This window comes from Ictidomys tridecemlineatus, chromosome 5 (assembly GCF_052094955.1).
Source record: "Ictidomys tridecemlineatus isolate mIctTri1 chromosome 5, mIctTri1.hap1, whole genome shotgun sequence".
Classification (NCBI taxonomy): domain Eukaryota; kingdom Metazoa; phylum Chordata; class Mammalia; order Rodentia; family Sciuridae; genus Ictidomys; species Ictidomys tridecemlineatus.
In genome coordinates, this window is record NC_135481.1 from 38,774,937 (window position 1) to 38,797,053 (window position 22,117).

General features: G+C 37.0%; 1 long non-coding RNA gene across 1 annotated transcript; it reads right to left on the reverse strand.

Annotated features, from left to right (window-relative positions):
* Window positions 1–5,044: 5,044 nt before the first annotated feature.
* LOC120886357 (uncharacterized) lies at window positions 5,045–18,403 on the reverse strand. The gene is made up of 3 exons (XR_005729329.2): window positions 18,245–18,403; window positions 16,570–16,658; window positions 5,045–13,045 (listed from the first exon to the last, which is right to left on the reverse strand). It is a non-coding gene; the product is annotated as an uncharacterized LOC120886357 (long non-coding RNA).
* Window positions 18,404–22,117: the final 3,714 nt, after the last annotated feature.

The window sequence follows — 22,117 nt, forward strand, 5'->3', positions numbered from 1 at the left end:
CAAGGTGAACAGCAGGAGTCCAATTTCCATATGAATGTAAATCTTAACATACTCATATCATCTCAATGGCTAGCTGGCAGTTACCTAAAACAAAACAAAGGTGCCATGTATTATAATAATTTTGCTGTGGCTCCTAGCAATGAAGGTCCTGATCAGAGATATGAATGGAAAGTACTCCCTCAAGGGATGGCTAACAGCCCAACTATGTGTCAAATTTATGTTAACAAAGCAGTCCAGCCACTTAGAAATCAAAATCCTGAACTACAAATATTTCACTAAATGGACGATGTATTATTAGCACACAAGGATAAAAACACATTGCTAGAATGTTATGTCACACTTACAAACTTGTTAAAAAATTATAATCTAGAGATAGCAGTAGATAAAGTACAATTAAATTTTCTAATTAATTATTTAGGAGTTCTATTATCCTCAACCATGGTCCACCCACCAAAAATTCAAATACAAGTAGATAAACTTAAAACACTTAATGACTTTCAAAACTTGTTGGGAGACATAAATTGGATAAGGCCTTATCTAGGCATACCAACAGGAGAGTTGGGATCTTTATTTGATATCCTAATTTGGTCCATCGGATCCAAATTCACCCCGCATGTTAATGCCTGAAGTAAGAAAGACATTATAACTCATTGAAACATATATGGAAAATATGCATTTGGATAGAATTGATATAAGTTTGCCTTTATTATTTATTGTACTATGAACAAAAAATATTCCTACAGGAGTATTTTGGTAAGCAGGTCCATTATTATGGATACATTTATCTTATTCTCCTAACACTATTCTTACTAGGTATCCTGAGGCTGTAGGACAATTAATACTCAAAGGAATAAAAGCAGCAAAGGGAGTGTTTGGAATTTCTCCTAATAAAATTATCACTCCATATACTATGGATCAAATTAACAAGTTAGCTAATGAGTTAAATACTTGGGCAATAATTATATGCAAATCTGTTTGTTCATTTGATAACCACTTACCATCTAATCCTTTGTTGTCTTTTTGGTCCTCGCATCCTGTAGTTTTTCCAAAAATGACAAGAAAAACACCTATCATGAATGCTCCAAATATATTCACTGATGGGTCAAATAATGGTACAGCAGCCGTAGTTACCCCTGATCAAGCTTTTACATTTTTAGTACCTGAACAATCAGTGCAAAAGGTAGAGCTTAATGCAATATTACAAGTTTTTGTGATGTTTAAATATTCTGTATTTAATTTATTTTTTGACAGTTTATACATAGTTAATGCTATAAATTCCCTTGAAGATGCTGATAGGATTTTCCCTTCCTCTACTGTTTTCTCTTTGCTTTCTGCTATACAAAGTTTAATCTGGGACAAAAAAGATCCAGTCTTTATAAGACATATCAGGGCACATACAGGATTGCCTGGAGCCTTTATTTTGGGCAATAATTTAGCAGATAAAACCACGCATGACATACATATTTTTTCTATACCAGAAGAAGCTACAAATTTTCACAAATCCTTCCATGTCATTGCTAATACCTTGCAAAAGCGTTTTAGAATAACTAAGGAACAAGCTAGACATATAATAAAACAATGTCAAAATTGTGTGACCTTTTTACCAGAAATTAATCTTGGAATTAATCCTAGAGGACTAATATCTAATCATATCTGGCAGATGGACGTCACACATTTGTCAGAATTTGGAAAATTAAAATATTTGCATGTTACAGTTGATACTTCTTCCGGATATTTAATGGGTTCCCTTTATACCGGAGAAAAAACTAAAGATATTATATCTCATTGTTTACAAAATTTTGCCACTGTGGGCATTCCAAAACAGTTAAAAACAGACAATGCCTCTGGCTATACTTTTACTTCTTTTTTTTTTTTTAAATATATTTATTTATTGGGCTGGGGATGTGGCTCAAGCGGTAGTGCGCTCGCCTGGCATGTGTGCGGCCCGGGTTCGATCCTCAGCACCACATACCAACAAAGATGTTGTGTCTGCCGAGAACTGTCTCTCCTCTCTCTTTTAAAAAAAAAAAAATATATATATATATATATATATATATTTTAGTTTTCAGCAGACAAAACATCTTTGTTTGTATGTGGTGCTGAGGATCGAACCCGGGCCGCACGCGTGCCAGGCGAGTGCGCTACCACCGCTTGAGCCACATCCCCAGCCCCATACTTCTACGTCTTTCAAGCAATTTGCTCCTCATTTGGCATTACTCACATAACAGGAATCCCATATAATCCCCAGGGACAAGGCCTAGTTGAAAGAGCTCATCAAACTATTAAAATGTACTTATTAAAACAAAAAGAGGTAATTGGGAAGTGATATAAATCCCCCAAAGATAAACTTAACATAACCCTTTTTTACGTTAAACTTTTAAAATTTGGATTCATAAGGACTTAGTGCTGCGGAAAGGCACATGTCCAAAAAATGTACACAAGCCAAAGGTACTTTGGAAGGATATTCTAACTGGACAATGGAAAGGTCCTGATCCAGTGATTGTCTGGAGTCGGGGGTCTGTTTGTGTGTTTCCACAGGGAGAACAGCAACCGATTTGGATCCCAGAGAGACTAACTAAAGCGATTTCTACAGACCAAAAAGATGATTTGGCTCAAATTCATAACAGCTGATATCCAGAACCCCAGTTTAGCTATCCTTACATCTGCGATAATGGTTCTCCTACACCTAGAGTTAATGAGCACCATTAAGGCCTATTTCAAATGTAAAAAACCTTGAAGCTTACTTGTGGGAATACCTTCAAACCCATATGCAAACCCATATGCAGGAAGAAGGATGGATGTCAAAATGAGTCAAAACCAGGTGGTAGCCAGAATGCTTTTTTCTATTTTTTGAGCTCATACAGACCTAGGTTAATGTTTTTCTGATCAGCTTTATTTTTTAATCAACTGTGGAGTTTTTAAACATTGCAGAGGAGATTTCACCTGTGAAAAGCTACAATGTCTTTACTATTGTGTTATGTGTGCACACTTGTGTTAAGTGTTGTATGTCTGTATGTGCGTATGTCCATATATCAGGAGCACTCATGAAAAAATGGATCCAAATATCTTTTATTCACGTGATTTAAACTGTTTAATTTAAATTGGGTATTGTTTTAATGTGTACAAAAAAGGAGGTTAACAGATCTGTTTACTTTCACCTTTCCTTTTCATTAATAATTCTGTTCAGAATAATGTACTAAATTGTTCAGAAAATTGTTTTCTTAGTGCTTACTGGAATGCTGCACAATTTTCTTTAGCCATTGTTGCCAGAATTCCCATCTTAAGACAAAAATAGAAGAATCTCCAGTATTACTGAAAAACTAAATGAGACTTCAGAATTACAGCTACCATCATCACAGCTGTTGCTGTTTCTGCTGCTGCCGCAACAGCTTCTGGGATAACTATCAGACAAACTGTATAAACTGATGCATCAATGAATAATGTAACTCAACAAGTAATGCTCAGCCAAGAGTTGATTTGCTTTGAGAAGACATAGACATATTAATGGATTTCTCTGCTTTGAGCTGCTTACAGAACTTACCTGGATTGTGTATCACTTATATGCATTATGAACTGATACAACAAATTGTAATAGTACCATGGTATCTTTGCTGATGATCTCATCGGTGGTACAGTTTTTCCAGGGGTTTCTCACTTGGAGCAGTCAATGGCTTGGTATCGTGGTATTTTGTATCCTCCTCCTTTCTGCTTGTGGCAGGTTGTTTATGGTGTTTGTGTAAAAACCACTATGGTCATTATCCACAAGTATGGCTAAATGTGTTGGGCCGGTAGTCAAAGACGGGTAAGATCCAATTACAATGGTACCAACCTGACAGGAGGCTGAAGATTTGAGGTCAGAACATCCAATGTTGGGTAAGGACCATATGTAGTATTGGACAACCTAAAACAGGCATGGCCCCTAAGCCACATATTTGTTAATAAAACAAAAGGGAGGAGATGTTGGGGATGCAAATCAATTCAAGATGGCGCCTAGCAATTTGCCAGGAGGAGTGGTTTGGGAAGCAATGCCAGCGAGCCATTACGGCTCCCGCTACCTTGGGTGCCCACTAGTTTGAGTTCTCAGTTCCCGCTTCAACCTTCAAGTTGCTTGTGACCTCTCAGTTATTTTGCCCAGCCGGACTGCGGCATTTTCCCATAGGGCTAGGGTTGTGGCTCAGTGATAGAGCGCTCACCTACCATTTGTGAGGCCCTGAGTTCGAGCCCCAGCATCACATAAATAAAGGTATTGTGTCCAACTAAGACTAAAAAATAAACTTAAAAATCTTTTCCCCTAGGGGCTGGGGATGTGGCCCAAGCGGTAGGTAACGCGCTCACCTGGCATGCATGAATCCCGGGTTCGATCCTCAGCACCACATACAAAGATGTTGTGTCTGCCGAAAACTAAAAAATAAATATTAAAAAAAAATATTTTCCCTAAATTAAAAAAGCAGCATTTTTTATTTTAGTGTTAAGACTTTGTTAGATATGAAATATATGGAAATGATTTTCTGGGCTAGGTTTTTTTTTGTTTTGTTTTTTTGTACTGAAGATTGCTTTACCACTGAGCTACATCTTCTGCCATTTTTTGAGACAAGGTCTTGCTAAGTTGCTTAGGTCCTTAGTAAATTGCCAAGTTTGACCTCAAACTTGCAATCTTCCTGTCTCAGCCTCATGTGTCGCTGGGATTACAGGCATGCACCAAACATGCCCAGCTTCTGGAATAGTTTTATCATTTATTATACTGACTGCTGACCAGAACTAAGCATTTGTTTGTTCATAGATGTAACAATGTTGACCCTGAAGGTAAAGCTGGAACTGTTTAAGTTCAAAAATGATATTTCTCCTGATGGCTATCTGTTCTACCGGACAACATGTACCAGAAACTGTCACAATTAGTGCCACAAAGCGTCAAGAAACCCAGATCCTATGTCCTTTGACACCAAAAGCCAATGTCAGCATAGGCCTAGGAAAGGCTGCTTTTATCGTCACAATTGATAGCATTAAATGAAAATTACTCTTTCAAATAACAGATAACACAATGAAATGTCAGTGCATTCTCAGCCCATGCTGCTTTATTGCTAAAAATATACATATACACAGGTGCAGAGTTTCCAGCTCTTAAAACAGTTCCTTTTTACATCAAGGAATAAATATCTTCTTCAAAACTCCCAAAGATGCATAGATTAAAAAGCAAGCTGCCTTTTGTAATACTTCAAACATATTCAATAAAATTCTTTTAACATCTTATAGACCAGTGGTACAATGGAATATGTAAAATAGCACATAAATATAGTGGTCAAGTCCTGTACTTAGGGGACAGTAAATAAATTATTGGTAATATACACTAATATCCTGAACATTTTATTATGAAGATGAGTATGTGGTTTTAAAATAAATGCCAAGACTGAACTGTTTTAAAGATTGAGATCACTGCCAGAATATTTTCCTGACCCTTGGGATAAAGAAAAAAAAATTTTTTTTGAGATTCTGGGGATTGGACCCAGGTACTCAGGCATACTAGCCAGATGATCTACTATTGAGCTACACACCAACCCTAAAATGTATTTTAATTGATGACACGCCATATCATAGGAGAAAAACATTTTGAAAATCATAATCATCAATTCTTTTAAATGAGTAAAATTTAGTTTCTGGAGAAATTTCGTTTGAATTTTCATTTTCCAAATAATCTAAATATGCTTAGTGAATAACAGGGAGAGTCTAGACCTTAAATCTTCATTGATTGGCAGACATGTTATCAGTAAGTGGCAAAGAACATTTACATACGGGATACACCTCACTTTCTATATTTCTGTAGAAAGCAAACATCTTAATGACAAACCTAAATAAATTCTGAACCACTGAAATCACCATTCCATTTAATACATCCCAAAGATATATGTAGCAAAGTCCTGAAGCAAATACGAAGTTGATTTCAATCATAGAACATGAAACCTGGAAGAGCCCAGTGAAAATCATGTAGTCTTATCCTGAATTCTCTATTTAGGCTTCTTTCAATATTATGAATTACATTTGTACTACTACTTCTAGGTTCTTGTTTTCTTTTGCAACCCAGGGCCTTGCGTGTTAGGAAAGCACTCCACCACTGTGCTACACCCCCAGCCCTTGTGCTACCACGATAAGCTGATGTTTTTTCATAAAATCAATGTCACGGTTATAATTTTTTAAAAAGTTTTCACCTGTGTACCTGGGATTAAAAATTCTTAGGGAAGAAACTGCAGTCTCACCAAATCAGGCATAAAACTCTGGTTATTAATAATAAAAAAGTTTTGAATACAGTAACAAGAATGAAACTATGTATCAGCAATTTCATAACTTTATAAATGAAGTCTCCCTTGCAGGATCCCTTATAGCTGATCAGTATCATCCAGAACAGTTGCTTAAAACATCTAAAATATGCGTATATTACTTTTTGTGATGTGATTTCACTATGGTGCCCAGCCCATGTGCGCCTCAAAATCCCGAGCTCAAGTAATTTCCTCCCCTTAGTCTCCTAAGTAGTTGGAAGTCAGGTATGTGCCACAACACTTGGCTCAAGATACTAGTTTTTCTCCCCTCCCAGGAGGGGTGAATACTGGAGATTGAACCTGGAGGCACTTTACCACATCCGCAGCCCTTTTTATTTTTTTGATAGGGTCTAGTCAAATTGTTGAGTCTGAAATTGAATTTGTGATCCTCCTACCTCAGCCTCCTGAGCTGCCGGGATTACAGGGGCATGCCACCATGCTTGGCTCAATAACTAGTTTTAAGAAACCCCAAACAAGTCTACATAAACCTTATCAGACAAACCCCATACCTTTACAGACTGCACACTAATTCCCTATGTTGCTATCCTTTCTGAAACTCTGCACCTTTCTGATTATTATAGCCACTGCAGCTCATTCAACATGCTTAGTTTGTGTCTTGTTTTCAAACATGCTTGCGGAGGGGTCTATTGGGACTAGAAAAGAGGTTAGGGTAAGCAATGTTATGCCCTAATCCTAACAGTTTGAATGTTTTGTGGGTGCCCCTGTTTATCTTTGACTTTCCATTTTGAATGGAAGTAAGATAATTTTAATTAGAAAATTAAAACTAATAATTCAATAAATTCAAGCTATTGGTTTAAGTATCTATTGCTTCATTATTAAATGCATATATAAAATTACTAATAATAACCACATAACACTGAAAAATTTCAATCATGCATTAGAATATTAGTATTATAAAATCAGTATGGACCCACCACTATTGCTTATACTTTCAATCAGACCCAGCTTTAATAAACATGCAGAGTAAAACCCTTGATTCAGAAGAATTATGGAAAATAACAAGGAGACATGCAAAATTTCAACTGAAAATTTGAGTTAATATTAATTGCTTAGAAATGCAAGCAGGTGCTCCACATCTTCACAATGCTACTTCAAAAAAGAAGTATAAGCATACACAAAAAGTTTAAAATTAGGACCACTTCAGTTATAAAAGGCTTATATGTAAATCCTGGCCCTTTTGGATAAAGAACCATGTAAAACCCTTAGATAAAGAGAATTAAGAGATGCACAGTCTTATGTAGCAGTAAGTTTTCTTGGCCATTTATTGACAGCCATATCATAGAAAAACATATGTAATACATGGGATGATGAAGAAGCTCTTGGGCAGAATAGTTTCTTTTCTGATTCACATTAATGAGCATTACCTGTACAGCTCCCTGGGGAAAAGTAGTTGAAGAGCAGAGCTAATACAATGTAAACTCAAGCATCAGTGCCCTGAAAAGCATAGCCCTCTGCTTTTTAAAACCATTAGCCAAGGGATTCTTCCAAATTGTATAATTAATAGCCAAGCAATGTTCTGAAAAAACTAGAAGCAATTTGCTTGCACCAACAGCACCATGAGAATGTAAACTCCTGAAGGCCAAGGGTCTCTTCATATTTTGCATATGACAGGTACATAAAGAGTAAACATGAGACTACAATAACTTTGAAAAGCATTTAACCACATACTTTCAGACTACAAAAACTTGTAGCATACTTTAGCAGTTAGAACTATTAACAACATGGTTGTTTGAAATAAGTGAAGTGTTGACATCAATGTAATTAGTAGCTATGTCCTCATGATCATGCAGATGTCTGAATATTGCTTGACTGTTCCAATGTCTAACATGGACTGACAGTATAGGACATTTAAAGAGAAGCTACAATCAATATAGCCCTTCCTTGTCCATTGGAGTTGCCATATAAGAATTAAAGATTCAAGTGATTCCGAAATCTATAATGCTTATCTTTTAGTCCCCCTGCCCCAGGAAAACAAAGGTATACAGACCTTTTCAGGGACCTTCAAGGTGCTAAATGGCCAAGCTTGGACATGAGGTAAAGTAAGTAAGAAGTCACCCTAGTTTCACTGTTACATCCTGAAGTGAGCTGTGCAATTCCTCAGATCAGGAAAGTAGTTTGCTAGGTTCTCCTTAAAATAAGTAGTCAAAGGCCACAGGCATTGTCACAACTGCATTAAACAAGGTATCACAAAACCAATAGTCTTTGGCTATTCCCCAGTCCTCCTGCTTCTTACCTTTAAATCATAACTTCCTTAATCATAAACATGAGGAAAAGCAAGCTAAACAAGTTCTTGGCTTTTAAAATTTTTTTTTAACTCTAATCTCTCTCTCTCTCTCTCAGACACACACACACACACACACACACACACACACACACACACACACACACACACACTTTTCCTCTTTAAAAAATGTATCCAGGAAGCCAAGAGAAAGGTGACAAAGCAGAAGAGAATACCATTCTATACAGTATATACCTATTGTAACATGGAAAAACCAAAGCAAAAACCCCACCTTGACTTCACTAGGGCTGTAGAGTGCATTTGTTTCCATATTAAACACTAGAAGGATTTCACTTCAATAACTCCAACCCTCTGCTTTAAGAAACAAATAGGGTCTTTAACCTTGAAACATACACAAAAGTTATTTCTCATACAGATATAGTCATACATTCACTGTTTTAATTAAAAGAAAGTACCTTTTATATGATCTGTACCTAGATCATCTTTTTCATTTTGTTAACTCTGTTGATCACAGAGCCCCACAAACTCAAGTAGTAACCACTTAGTCTACTGTACAGCAAATGCAGTGTTTTATACATGCAAAACCGTTATTGCTGCTAAAAGTCTACCTCTTGAAAATTATTAGTTCATTTTATGGCTTTTTAAAAATTTTTGCAACAGAAATTTCCTTTCCTATACACTGTGCTGTTTTATATTCATTACCTTTTTCAGAGTTTTAAATTTTAAATTCTTTTCAGAAATGGATCTTCCCAGGCACAAAACTTTAAGTACACTATAGGGATCTAAACCTGGGTCCTCCAGAGATTTACTACTAAAATCTACTTATAGATTGCTTGTTCATGAGGATGCACCACATTAGAACAGTTTTGCATTTCCTAGCTTTCTAATGTAGAATCTGTGCTAATAAATCGTGGACTCTTAGTACTGAGATTTGAAAAACACTTCAGAAAACTAGCAATTCCCAGTTCTCAAGACGACGATTAGAGGTAGGAATTTCTATCTTTTGCTTTCAAAACAAAAATGACTGTTTTATTTCTACAAGGGAAAACAGAAAAAAGGGAAAGTTATCTGTGGCTTACTGTAACCAAGGGCAAGAGTCCACTTATTATTATATGGCAATGTAGGTAAGCTCCATTTAACTATGTTTCCAATGTTCACGAACAGGTCTGGAATCCCATCAGTACACAATTTAGCAGATTCAGAAATAGAAGAGGCTGAAACAATCTAGGACACTCCCAAACCATTGATATTATTCTTGCATTAACACACATGCTGCTGACAGGATTAGTAAATAGTCTGCAGATTATATAAGCACTCAATGAAGCAATTACAGCATCTTAGTAGGACATGCAGAATGTAAAACTATTTGTAGATGCAAAAGGAGTAAGAATGAACCCAAGACATAATATGAAAACAGTATAAGAACAAATTCACCTCAAATTAACAGCAACAAAGAATCATGAAAAATGGGGCCTCATTTTGACTTGAGGTTTTGTGAGATACAAGGCTAGCTGTTTCTAGCCAGCTCATGGAAAGCATTTATATCCTCAAATACGATGTTTCTAATGGTGAACCCACATTTCAATTCATAAACAATTGTTTTTGTCCTTAATCTCCTTTCCCCAGGGAGAATATCACAGATTCAGGTATTTATGGGAAGAAAAAAAAAAGTCTTAGGTTTCAACTCTTTTTACACTATTGGTTATTATCAATAACTCATCCTGAAGTTTAAAATTATTACTAGGATCATGCACTAACCCCTAACATGGCACTATAATATGCTACCAAGCACTAATGCTTACAAAACTATACACATCTCAAAATGGAAGACATTGGTGATTTTGTTGTTCTTAAACAACTTGTAACATTTGTCCACAAGTATTAAAATATACATATATATATTTCTATTGCACATATCCCGTTTTTGTTTGACTTTTCAAAGGATAAACTGCCAGCTAACATGGATGAGCAAAGCAAAGGAAGCACAAATGCAGATTGAAGCACTTCTAAAATTAAGTTTTTGCCATCAAGAAAGGGACCAAGATAGACCAGAGAAAAATGCAAATGTATTAAGTAAATACTGGGCAACTACAACTGGAATATGCCCATGTTGTTAAACGTCATCTAATGTCAATCATGTAAGATGTGGAAACATTTCTTTTGAAAGATATCATTAACACTGGTTCTCAGCTATAAGTTGAAAAAATGCTGAAGGAGGCAGGTCTGATACCTGATCAAACAAATGAATCAGAGTTGTTCCACTGGTGCTTATTCCCTTGCCCCATGACCCTACCCAAAAAGTTGCCAAGAAGACATGGGGGAGATGGATATGACATCTAGAAGGTACAAATTCTCCATGAAGACATTCCCAACATAACAGTGGGATATATGTATGTAGGCTTTCAGTCTTTAACAAGTCCAAAATAATAAAGGAAAATATCAAGAAACGGCATAAGGGGTTATTTAAAGAAAAATCTAAGTTACCTTTAACCAAAGTTATTTCTCTTATCTCTCAGTAAATGCTCTACATTAAAAGAAATTTTTAAAAAACTATATATATTTTATCTACACTATGTATTTTGTGAAAAAGCTTTTTTATTCTAAATCAAATTAGTTAACCAATCTAATCATAACAATGCTCAACATTTCCCATTTTTGGCAATTTCTATCTCTCTCAATTTTTGGTAAATCTGCCCTGTTTCCAACATCATCGCACCCATGGCCCTCAGCAACCATTCCAGAAAACAAAGATGATCTAATTATACTACCTGTTCTTAATTTCATCTAGTAAGTTTCAAATTCTTTCTCTACTAAGAATCATTAATAAAGTGTCCATGCTTCTTATGAAAGGCTTGACATCATACAATGCTCCTGTTTGTTTGAAAGCAAGAACAGTTTTCCACTCTAGTCTTCATCATATAACTGTTAAAGGGGAAAAAAGGAAGTTCCATATTTCTTGTTTTTTTTTCTTTTCCCCAAACCCTGAATTTCTTCTCAATCTATAATGAACAAAACACAAAATCCACATTTCTTAGTGGAACTATTTTTCTTATTTGAGGTTTTTTTTTTTTTTTTCAGATCCTGAATTTCTTCTAAATCTACAATGAAACAACCAGTGGATTGACAACATTGGTTCTGAGATAGACCCACTCGGTAATGAGAAAGTCCAATTCCAACTGGGGAAATTTACCTGAGTCCCAGCCTTTTCAGTTTAACATTACACCTACCACCTAGAAAAATAAATGCAAGTACCCATCTGGGTTGAGAAAAGAGTTACTTGTGACTTTATAAAAAATGGAACTATGTAATGTAAAATTCCAAAAAAGTCAAATGGTGCTACATAAGACATTTTTCTTTTTCTTAGGAAAAAGGAGTTATATGGAAACTTCTCATTATCTTTTTCTTCTCTTCTATGTCCAAAGTTGAAAGCAGGTCATACTATAGGGTCCATCTCACCTTCTTATCTAAAAAACTACTCGTGCTACTTTTCTTCCAGTTTTGGCCACACAGAAAACTAACTCTACTGTGCTATATGACTCCACAAAACAGGATGAATAAAACTGTTATACAGCAGCCTCTCATCTTAGGAAGGTGAACAGGGTTCCATCATGGACTCAAACTGGGTTGTTCGCTTTTACCATTCTTTTAACTAAATGTAAGCATGCACTCACTTAGCTGCTACACAATCTGGTCCTTCTGTAGAAGAATGAAAAAATTTAAAAAGAGCAAATGTTCCAAGACTTTAAAAAGTAAATAACAGGTTCTGTCTCCAGGAGAAAAACCCCTCCTTTCATCCAAAAATGTGGATTTACACATGTAAAAATATGTACTTGTACAGAATCTCTTTAGGTATCACATATGAAATCAATCTTGATATCTTGTCTTTATGCTTCTTTATCACACCAAAGGGTTAACTGCAAAACTGGACCTTCATTTCTATCCAGTAAATCTGTCATAAGATGAACCAGGATACAGATATATATGTAACTTTTTAACATCTTTTTCTTTTCAAATTACAACAAATATTTGGAATTTACTGCTGCAGTCTCAAATGTGCTTATCATAATAGTGGCCGAAACTGGAAGACATTTTTAAAAAAACCTGAAGTCATCCATACTTGCCATTTATTAGTCTTCTTGTTTGGAGCAAAAGGCTAAGAATTCACAAATACCACGACCTAAGCACCTGTTTCAAGTTAAACGTCAGCCTTCAGCTTGCAAAATAATTTTTTGATAATTAAGCAAATTGCAGAAGACCCATCAATTGCTTTTTTTCTTCCGGGAAAAGTCAGCAGGATAACTGCACCCTAAGGGCTTCTTTCTGTGTTGAATTTGAAAGGTGGAACAAAAGAAAAGCAATCTTTTCCAATCCAAACCATGGAGGTAATGTGTAGAAAGGTATCCATATTTCAGTAGGGAAAGTGGCTGGATAAAAGAAGCAGGACTACCCGCTCTAGAAGACAACTTAGAAATACCTAGAAATACAAAATTAAAAATAGAAAGATTAGGACAGGTACATCTTCTACATGAGCTTACTTTTTAAAACAATATTTAAAACATACATAAAGAAACAAATACTTTGGATTATACTTTATAAGAAAATGTCCAATCATAACACCAAATTCAATATTGTCTTTTTTTTAAAACTGGGGATTGAATCAAGAGGTACTTAATTACATCCCCAGCCCTTTTTATTTTCTATTTTGAGACAGGGGTCTCACTAAATTGCTCAAGGCCTCACTAAGTTACTAAGGCTGGCTCATCTTACTTTCAGCTGTATAAGAACAACAGTAAGGGTCTGGGGCTGTAGCTCAGTGGTACAGCACCTGCCTTGCATGATGTGGCACTAGGTTAGGTCCTCAGTACCACATTAAAAATAAAATAAACAAAAATTTTTTTTTGTAAAAATATAATCATAAGACAATATACAGGGCTGGAGTTGTGGCTCAAAGGTAGAACATTTGCCTAGCATGCATGAGGCACTGGGTTTGATCTTCAGCACCACATAAAAATAAAGCAAAGGTATTGTGTCTACCTACAACTAAAAAAATAAATAAATGATAAAAAAGACAATATATAATATTTGGTCACCAAATGCAAGCATGTAAAAAATAAATCCAGTTCATTGCTGCTGAACTGTTAAATTTACAAAAATAATTCAAACACAAAATCATAAGTACCATACAATTCCACTCATATGAGATACCTAAGTAAGCAAATTCATAGGGATAGAAAGAATAGGGATGATTTGGGTTTGAGTGGGTAGAACAGGTGAGGAGTTATTGATTAATTGGTAGAATTTGAGATGATATAAAAATTTCAGAAATAGATACCAGTTATAGGATAATATGGGACATACTTAATATCAATAAATTATATACTTAAAATAGTTAGAATAATAAGTTTTGCTACGTATGACATAAACAAATCATATATAACAAAACCTTAAATTATTTCAGTTTACAAAAATGGTCTAAAGCTACTGGCTAACTAGTTATCTAGTACACTGTTTTTAGTCTGTTTCATGTGTTTTTTAAAAAACATTTATTTAGTTGTAGATGGATACAATATCTTTATTTATTCATTTTTTACGTGGTACTGAGGATCGAACCCAGCACCTCACACGTGCAAGGCAGGTGCTCGACCACTGAGCTATAGCCCCAGCCCTATTTTCATGTATTTTTAAAAATAAAAACAACAGAGGCTGGGGTTGTGGCTCAGTGGTACAGCACTTGTCTGGCATGTGTGAGGCCCTGGGTTCAATCCTCAGCACCACATATAAATGAATAAATAAAGATCCACTTACCAAACAAACAAAAAAAACCAGGGGCTGAGATTGTGGCTCAGCAGTAGAGTGCTCGCCTAGCATGTGTGAGACCCTGGGTTTAGTCCTTAGCACCAAATAAAAAATAGCTGGGCATGGTGACACACCCATGTAATCCTAGCTACATGTAAAGCTAAGGCAGAAGGATCACAAACTTGAGGCCAGCCTCAGTTACTTAAGCAAGGCCCTAAGCAACTCAGCAAAACCTTGTCTCAAAATAAAAAATAAAAAGGGCTGGGGATGTAGCTCAATGTTAAGAGCCCCTGTGTTCAATCCCTGACACACCTCTTAAAAAAAAAATCTTTAAACCTGAATAGCCTCTTCTGAAGATTTAAGACAAAGTTCTGATTGAAAGCCTAAGAAAGAAAAATGTAAATTAATTCAGCAGCAAATCAGAAGGAAGAGAAAAAAATTTGCATTTGTTGCAAAAGCAGCAACGAAGTGAAGAGGACAGAAGATTCACAACCTTAAGACTCTATAGACAGGGGTTGGGATTGTGGTTCAGCAGTAGTGTGCTTGCTTAGCATGTACAGGGGCCCTGGGTTCAATCCTCAGTACCACATAAAAAATAAATAAAATAAAGATTAAAAAAAAAAAAAAGACTATGGACAGGGCTAGGGTCGTAGCTCAGTGGTAGGGCACTTGCCTCTACGTGTGAGGCACCGGGTTCAATCCTCAGCACCACATAAATAAATAAAATAAACGTAGTGTCCATCTACAACTAAAAATATATTAAAAAAAAAGAACCTATGGGCAGCAAGGCTGTTTCATTACAGAAATTTAGGCTAACTCAGCCATTAGGCAGTTCTGTTATCAACTCATTAAATATACCTCGCCAACATAGATAAAAATGTAAAAAGACACAAGTTCCAGATATAGGCAAGGAAACCAGAACTATATACTTTGATGCACAAAATGTACAAGTAAATTCCCTATAAAGCTAGTGTTTTGCTAGACACTTTTGGGTCTCTGAAGTCACTTGCTTGGTGCTATTGATAAGATGAGTAACTTTGTTATTAAAAAACCTCACTACGGGGCTGGGGCTGTAACTCAGTGGCAGAGCGCTTGCTTGCCTAGCATGTGTGAGGCCCAGGTTCAATCCTCAGCCCCACATAAAAAGAAACAAATAAAATAAAGCCTGCCTCTAAAATAGTTCCAAGTGACTTGTCTCTTGGTATTCAAAACTTTCTATTGTCTCCTCTGACAATGTATTAGGGACACTCTATTGTATGATAAAGAATTTAACTGGCTTTGTCCTGGGAACCTTAAATTCTCAGAATTTAAAATCAGTGAGCCAATGGAAAGTAAACTCTATCTAAATAATCAATGGGTGAAAGAAAAAAATCAGAAGAGAAATTAGAAAATATCTTGAGATAAATGAGAAAAAAAATACTAAAAATTTTCAGAGCTGAGCATATTTACAGACACCTATAATCCCAGCAACTTGGGAGGCTAAGGCAGGAAGATCACAAGGTCAAGACCAGCCTCAGAAACTTATTGAGGTCCTAAGCAACTTAGCAAACCCTGTCTCAAAATACAGAAGGCTGGGGGATGTGGTTCATCGGTAAAGTGCTTCTGGATGCAAGCTCCCATATATAAAAGCAAAAACAAAATTTATGTATATAGTGAAAGTAACACTAAGAGGGTAATGTACAGCTATAAACATCAATATTAAAAAAAACCTAGGGCTGGGGAAGTAACTCAGTGGTAGAGAGCTTGCCTAGCATGGGCAAGGCATGGTTCTGATAGCCAGTACTTTGTAATCTAAGTGAATACATTCTAAAACTTGCATAGTAATATTTATTTTTTAATCAGCTCATTTCCTTCCATCTAATTAAACCTATGTTTTTGATAGCCAATGAAAAATTATAGGTTAGGTAACTGATCAAATTTTTCCTTTTTAAATTTTTTATATTGCTTCTGTTAAAATACAGAATATGTACCAGTAGTGGCAGTCTGTAGTCCCAGCTACTAGGGAGGCTGAGGCAGGAGAATCATTTGATCCCATGAGTTTAGGGCCAGGAGGGCAACATAGCAAGACCCTGTCTTTTTAAAAAACAAGGATACATATATGTAAATAAAGTACTCAGCTATCAATAATTTATAGTCAATTTAATATTCATCTTTTGTTGCTGCTTAAATATTATTTGAAATGATTAGCCTACTGCTACTTACCGGCCACATCCTGAGTTCAGAATTTTGTTTTGAGATGAATAAAAAGCACCTAAATGTAAGGAAAGTGTTCATCCTGTGTGACAAGAATTCTGCAAAATAAAAATAACATTAAGGTAAGGATATAGCCATCACTGGTGCTATATGTACTACTATAAAAAACTCACTAATACAGGGGCTGGGATTGTGGCTCAGCAGCAGAGCCTAGCATGTGCGAGGCCCTGGATTCGATCCTCCAGACCACACTAAATAATGAAGATATTGTGTCCAACTACAACAAAAAAATAAATATTTAAAAAAATCACTACTACAAACAATTCAGAAGAAACAATTAGCAAAAAGTTACTCTCTACTACACTGGCACCTACTTTCAAAAGATGTCAAAACTCTTGAAGTGGTAGATTTATGAAACACTTTCCTCTTTTCCTGATGAGACTATCGAACTTTGTTCCTCCTGGAAAATGTATAATGGTGCATAATATTTCCAGTAGTTGTCATCTACTTAAAACCTTTGCTTTAGTGTACATACACTCTCCTCTGTAAGAATGTTACATTATTTTCTTCTGGCCAGCTCTTTTTTCCTTCTCTTGGTTGAAATGAAAAAACGGACAAAAGCAACAAAAAAGTCTCAATTAGAAGTGCTTCTTTATGCTATTTTCAGCTCTCCTAAATCCAGGGCCAGCAAAGAGCATATAATCTATAAAAAACATTCATTTGTATTAATATTTCCATTTGAACTCGACTCAACTAACCTGTCACAGTTTTAATAAGGCCTTACCAATTCAGAAACCCATTAGCAGAAACGCATGGAATTTAAATGAGATCCAACAGGGATCCAAATTAGGAACAGAGACCCCACAGAGTTAAAAAGGAAAAGAATACAAATGTCTGACAGTACTGATGCTATGAAACCTGATCACCTTACACAAATTACTTTCTAATAACATTGTCCAAACTATTTCTCTTTGTTTAAAAAAGCTCTGTAAACTCACTCCCTTACTTTTGGATAAGAAATCAACAGTGAATACCACTGTGACCTAGCTTCAGCCGAAATTAAAAGCGTCATACAGCCATTATAAGACTTTCGAGGACAAGGACAAAGCTGCTTTCTCGGGATCATAAAAGTTTGGGAGGTAGGAGCAGAAGCGATTGGATATACTATAGGTTCAAGGGGATGTCTGAGATACACAAACGCTAATGAAAATCCAGGGGTAACCTGTTACACGAAATCTCAAGGTCAACGGGCTGGAGAAAAAAAACTCAGGGCCACAAAAGGCCTCAAATGACACTGGAGCCTTAGACAACAGCGTGGGCACCAAGTCTTGAGACAAAAGATGAAAATAAATCAATAAAACAAAGAAATTCTTAAAAAAAAAATCGGTGGCCGACAATCGGCTGCCACGAAAGCCCAGTATGTGTGAAATCCCCTAGGAACAAACCGAAACACAATGGCAGGCAAAGGCAAGGCACAGGGAAGGGCGCGGAGCCGGGAGGAGGCTTGAACAAGTAGACTGAGGGACACACCGGGACGGCGGTGTGGGTTGCCCTGGGGCGGCCAAGGATGGCAATTCCAGCTTGGAAGGGCTCTGTTACCAGCAGGCTCCCGCACACTCGGTGCCCGGACGGCTGGGCAAGACACAGCCTCCTTGTCCCCTCGTAGTCTCCCTTCTCGGCTCACCTCACATGGTCCATCAGACGCAGTCGGCTTTCCGGGGGCCTGCACGCCCCCGGCCCAGAGGCCAAACGGCCGAATGGCCGAGGCGCTCCTCACTCCGCCATCTTCGCTTCTTCTCACGTCTGCCAACCCGGCGACGGGCGGCTCCCACAATCCCCGCCCCCTCCTGAGTATTGATTGGACAACGGCTTGCTTTCTCGCGCGCGCGTTCGTCTTCCGCCACAGGTTGGCTGAAAAAGCACGTCAATCAATAGCGTTCTTCCCTCATTCGATCCTTTTTTTTTTTTTTTTGATAGATTAGGTCATTGGATTGAGGTAGTTGGGGAAAACGCCTTTGTAATTCATTTTTTAGGAATGTAAAATTATTTCCACGAAGAAGCAGTGTCACATCTTACTGAGATAATGTTATTAAAGGTGTGACTATTTTAAGCTACTGTTAGGTTAAACTATAGTACTAATGATTTCATTCTCAGATTCGAAGTTTATTAATTCTAGGCGTTAACACAACACTTAGGGAACAATGGTTCCACTTGGTCTCTGGCTTTGATCCAGTTACACTTTTCTTTTTTTGACCAGGGATTGAACCCAGAGGGGCTCAACCACCGAGCCACATTCCCAGCCCCATTTATTTATTTATTTATCTATTTATTTATTTAGAGGCAGGATCTCGTTAAATTGTTTAGGACTTTGCTAAATTGCTGAGGCTGGCCTTGATTTACGATTCTTGCCTCAGCCTCCCGAGTTGCTCGGATTATAGGAGTTATGCCACCACGACCAGCGATCCAGTTACATTCTTAAAAAGCCTAAATGTTGGCAATTGTTCCTAGCTTATGTGTTGTCTTTACAACACATGGGGCTGGGGCTGCTGCTCAGTGGCAGATCGCTTGCCTAGCATGTGTGAGGCACTGGGTTTGATCCTTGGCACCGCATAAAAATAAACATAAAATAGGGGCATTCTGTTTACAACTACAAAATAATTTAAAAAACAAAAAAATTAAAATTAAAAAAATAAAAGATCAGGAACATAACAAGGACATGGACTCCCACCGTTTCTATTCAACTTATTCTGTTCAACTTTGTAGTAGAGGGGGTAGCCAGTAGGAATAAATAAAGGTAGAGAAACATAAGACTGGGAGAAATAAAACTGCCTTTATTCAGAGATGGAATGATCCTTTGTAGAAAATAATAAGGAATCCACAAAAACCAAAACTTGTATGTTTGTTATGGTCCCAGCATACAAATCAGTATAAGAAAGTATTTGTGTGTACCACAGGCTGAGAAAGGAGGATGGCGACTTCAAAGCCAGCCTCAGTAAAAGCAAGGTGTTAAGCAACTCTGAGACCGTGTCTCTAAGTAAAATACAAAATAGGGCTGGGGATGCAAACCTGGTGCCTCACATATGCCAGGCAAGTGCACTACCTGCTGAGCCCCAGCCCCAGCCCTTACTCCCCATCCTTTTTAAAAATTTTATTTTGAGGCAGGATCTCCATTTCACCAGGCTGGCCTTAAATTTAGGATTCCCCTGCCTCAGCTTCCAGTGAGCTGAGACTAGAGGCCTGTGCTACCACTCCTGGCTCAGGACAGCCACTTTTGAAAAAGAACAAAGTTGGAGGAATTCACTACCTAGTTTCAAAAATGACTACAAAAGCTATAGTAATCAAGATGATTTAGTACTGTCATAAGGATAGGCAAATAAGTCAATGGAACAGAACTGAGAGCCCAGAAAGAAACTGTTAATTTTTTTTTTAAAGAGAGTGAGAGAGGAGAGAATTTTTAATATTTATTTTTTAGTTCTCGGCGGACACAACATCTTTGTTGGTATGTGGTGCTGAGGATCGAACCCGGGCCGCACGCATGCCAGGCGAGCGCGCTACCCCTTGAGCCATATCCTCAGCCCTTAATTTTCAACTAAGATAATACATAGGGGAAAGGATAGTTCTCTGCAATAGAGTATACTGAAAGAACTGATAATAAAATCAGTTTATTAAAATATCTCCATGATTGCTCAAGATAGCCACTGTTCCAAGCCCATGTCCTCTTTATTGCTTCACACACTCAGGATCCTCCCACATTTGCCCTTTATCCAGCAACTGAGGGTTATAGCCCAGCAAAGCAAAGGATCTCCAGGACCCTGCTTTAGCCTTTTTTTTTTTTTCTGATTAGTCATTGCAACATTAATTGTAAAATATTTTCAAAATAAATTCCAGACACAGGTGTTTTTTCTTCCTTGGGTGCAGACAACTAGAAAAGAACCAAATGCAAAATATATGATGTCAACTCTAATAATACAGACTACATCTCATTCATTTCCTTCTAAAAACCACCTCATTTCATATTTAGAAATTGTGTGTTCCTAAAAGAAAAACAAACTTGTTTATCAGCTCCCATTTTTGTAAAATACTGTTACTACTAAGACATACTTTTTTTTTAAAGAGAGAGAGAGAGAGAGAGAGAGAGAATTTTAATATTTTATTTTTTAGTTTTCGGTGGACACAACATCTTTGTTTGTATGTAGTGCTGAGGGGCCACACGCATGCCAGGCGAGTGCGCTACCACTTGAGCCACATCCCCAGCCCCTAAGACATACTTCTATTTAAAGAAATTGTATTAAGCTGGGCTCAGCAACCCACACCTGTAATCCCAGCGGCTCAGGAGGCTGAGACAGGAGGATCACAAGTTCAAAGCCAGTCTCAGTCAGCATCTTAGAGAGGTCCTAAGCAACTCAATGAGACCCTGTCTCTAAATACAAAATAGGGCTGGGGATGTGGCTGAGTGCCCCTGAGTTCAATCCTTAGTACCAAATAAATAAATAAATAGAATTAGTTAAAAGTGGGGGGCTGGAGATATAGCTTAGTGATAAAGCACTTGCCTACCATATGCAAGGCCCTGGTTTTGACCCCCAATACTGCAATTTAAAAAAAAAAGACATTCTTTAAGCATTTCTATCAAGATCTAATTTTGGGGATATTGTTCCTAATTTGAACAGTTCTAGTTATTAGGAACTTCTTCCTTAGAATAAACTAAATCTGTCACCCTTTTATTTCTATCCACCATTAAATTCAATTAAATTTTATATATAATACTTATAGCAGGCACCAATTTAATCCTCTCAGCAACCCATGAGGTTGGTATCATTATCATCATCCTTATAAACCTTATTTTACTATGGAGGAAAAGGAAGGTTATATGAATTGTCTAAGTTCATATAACTGCTTAAGTGGCAAAACCAGGATTTGACCCACCCACACATTGCTGAATTATACATTAAACTACCCTATTATGTCCTCTAAAAAGTAACAGATTCTTAACAATTTGAATGTAGCTAGTGTGGCTTTTTTAGGGTTAAAGTCCTGGGTCTCACCACTGCCCAACCTGAGTTGCCCTGAATCCCTTTACCATTTTGCTTCTTAGAAACACATTTTGACAGTATCCTTCTTTAATTTTTTAAATTTATTTTTTGGTAGTGGGGATTGAATCCAGGGGCACTTAACCACAGAAATTAGACACGTATCGCCATGGCTATGCCCTGCTTGTTCTTTAATTAAAAGATAATGGCAATGGCTGGAGATGTAGCTTAGTGGTAGAATGCTTGCCTGGTATGAGCAAGACCCTGGTTCAATCTTCAGTATCACAAAAACAAGTAGCCAGGTGCGGTGGTACACAACTGTAATCCTGGTAATTTGGGAGATGGAGCTAGGAGGATTACAAGTATAAGGCCAGCTTGAACAACATAGTGAGATACTGTCTCAAAGTAAAATAAAAAGTGCTGGTTATGTAACTCAGTAGTAGAGCAACCCCCCACCCCGAGTTCAATCCCCAGTACCACCAAAAAAAACAAACAAAAAAAAAGTGGTGAATTTGAAATTTGTGATATCT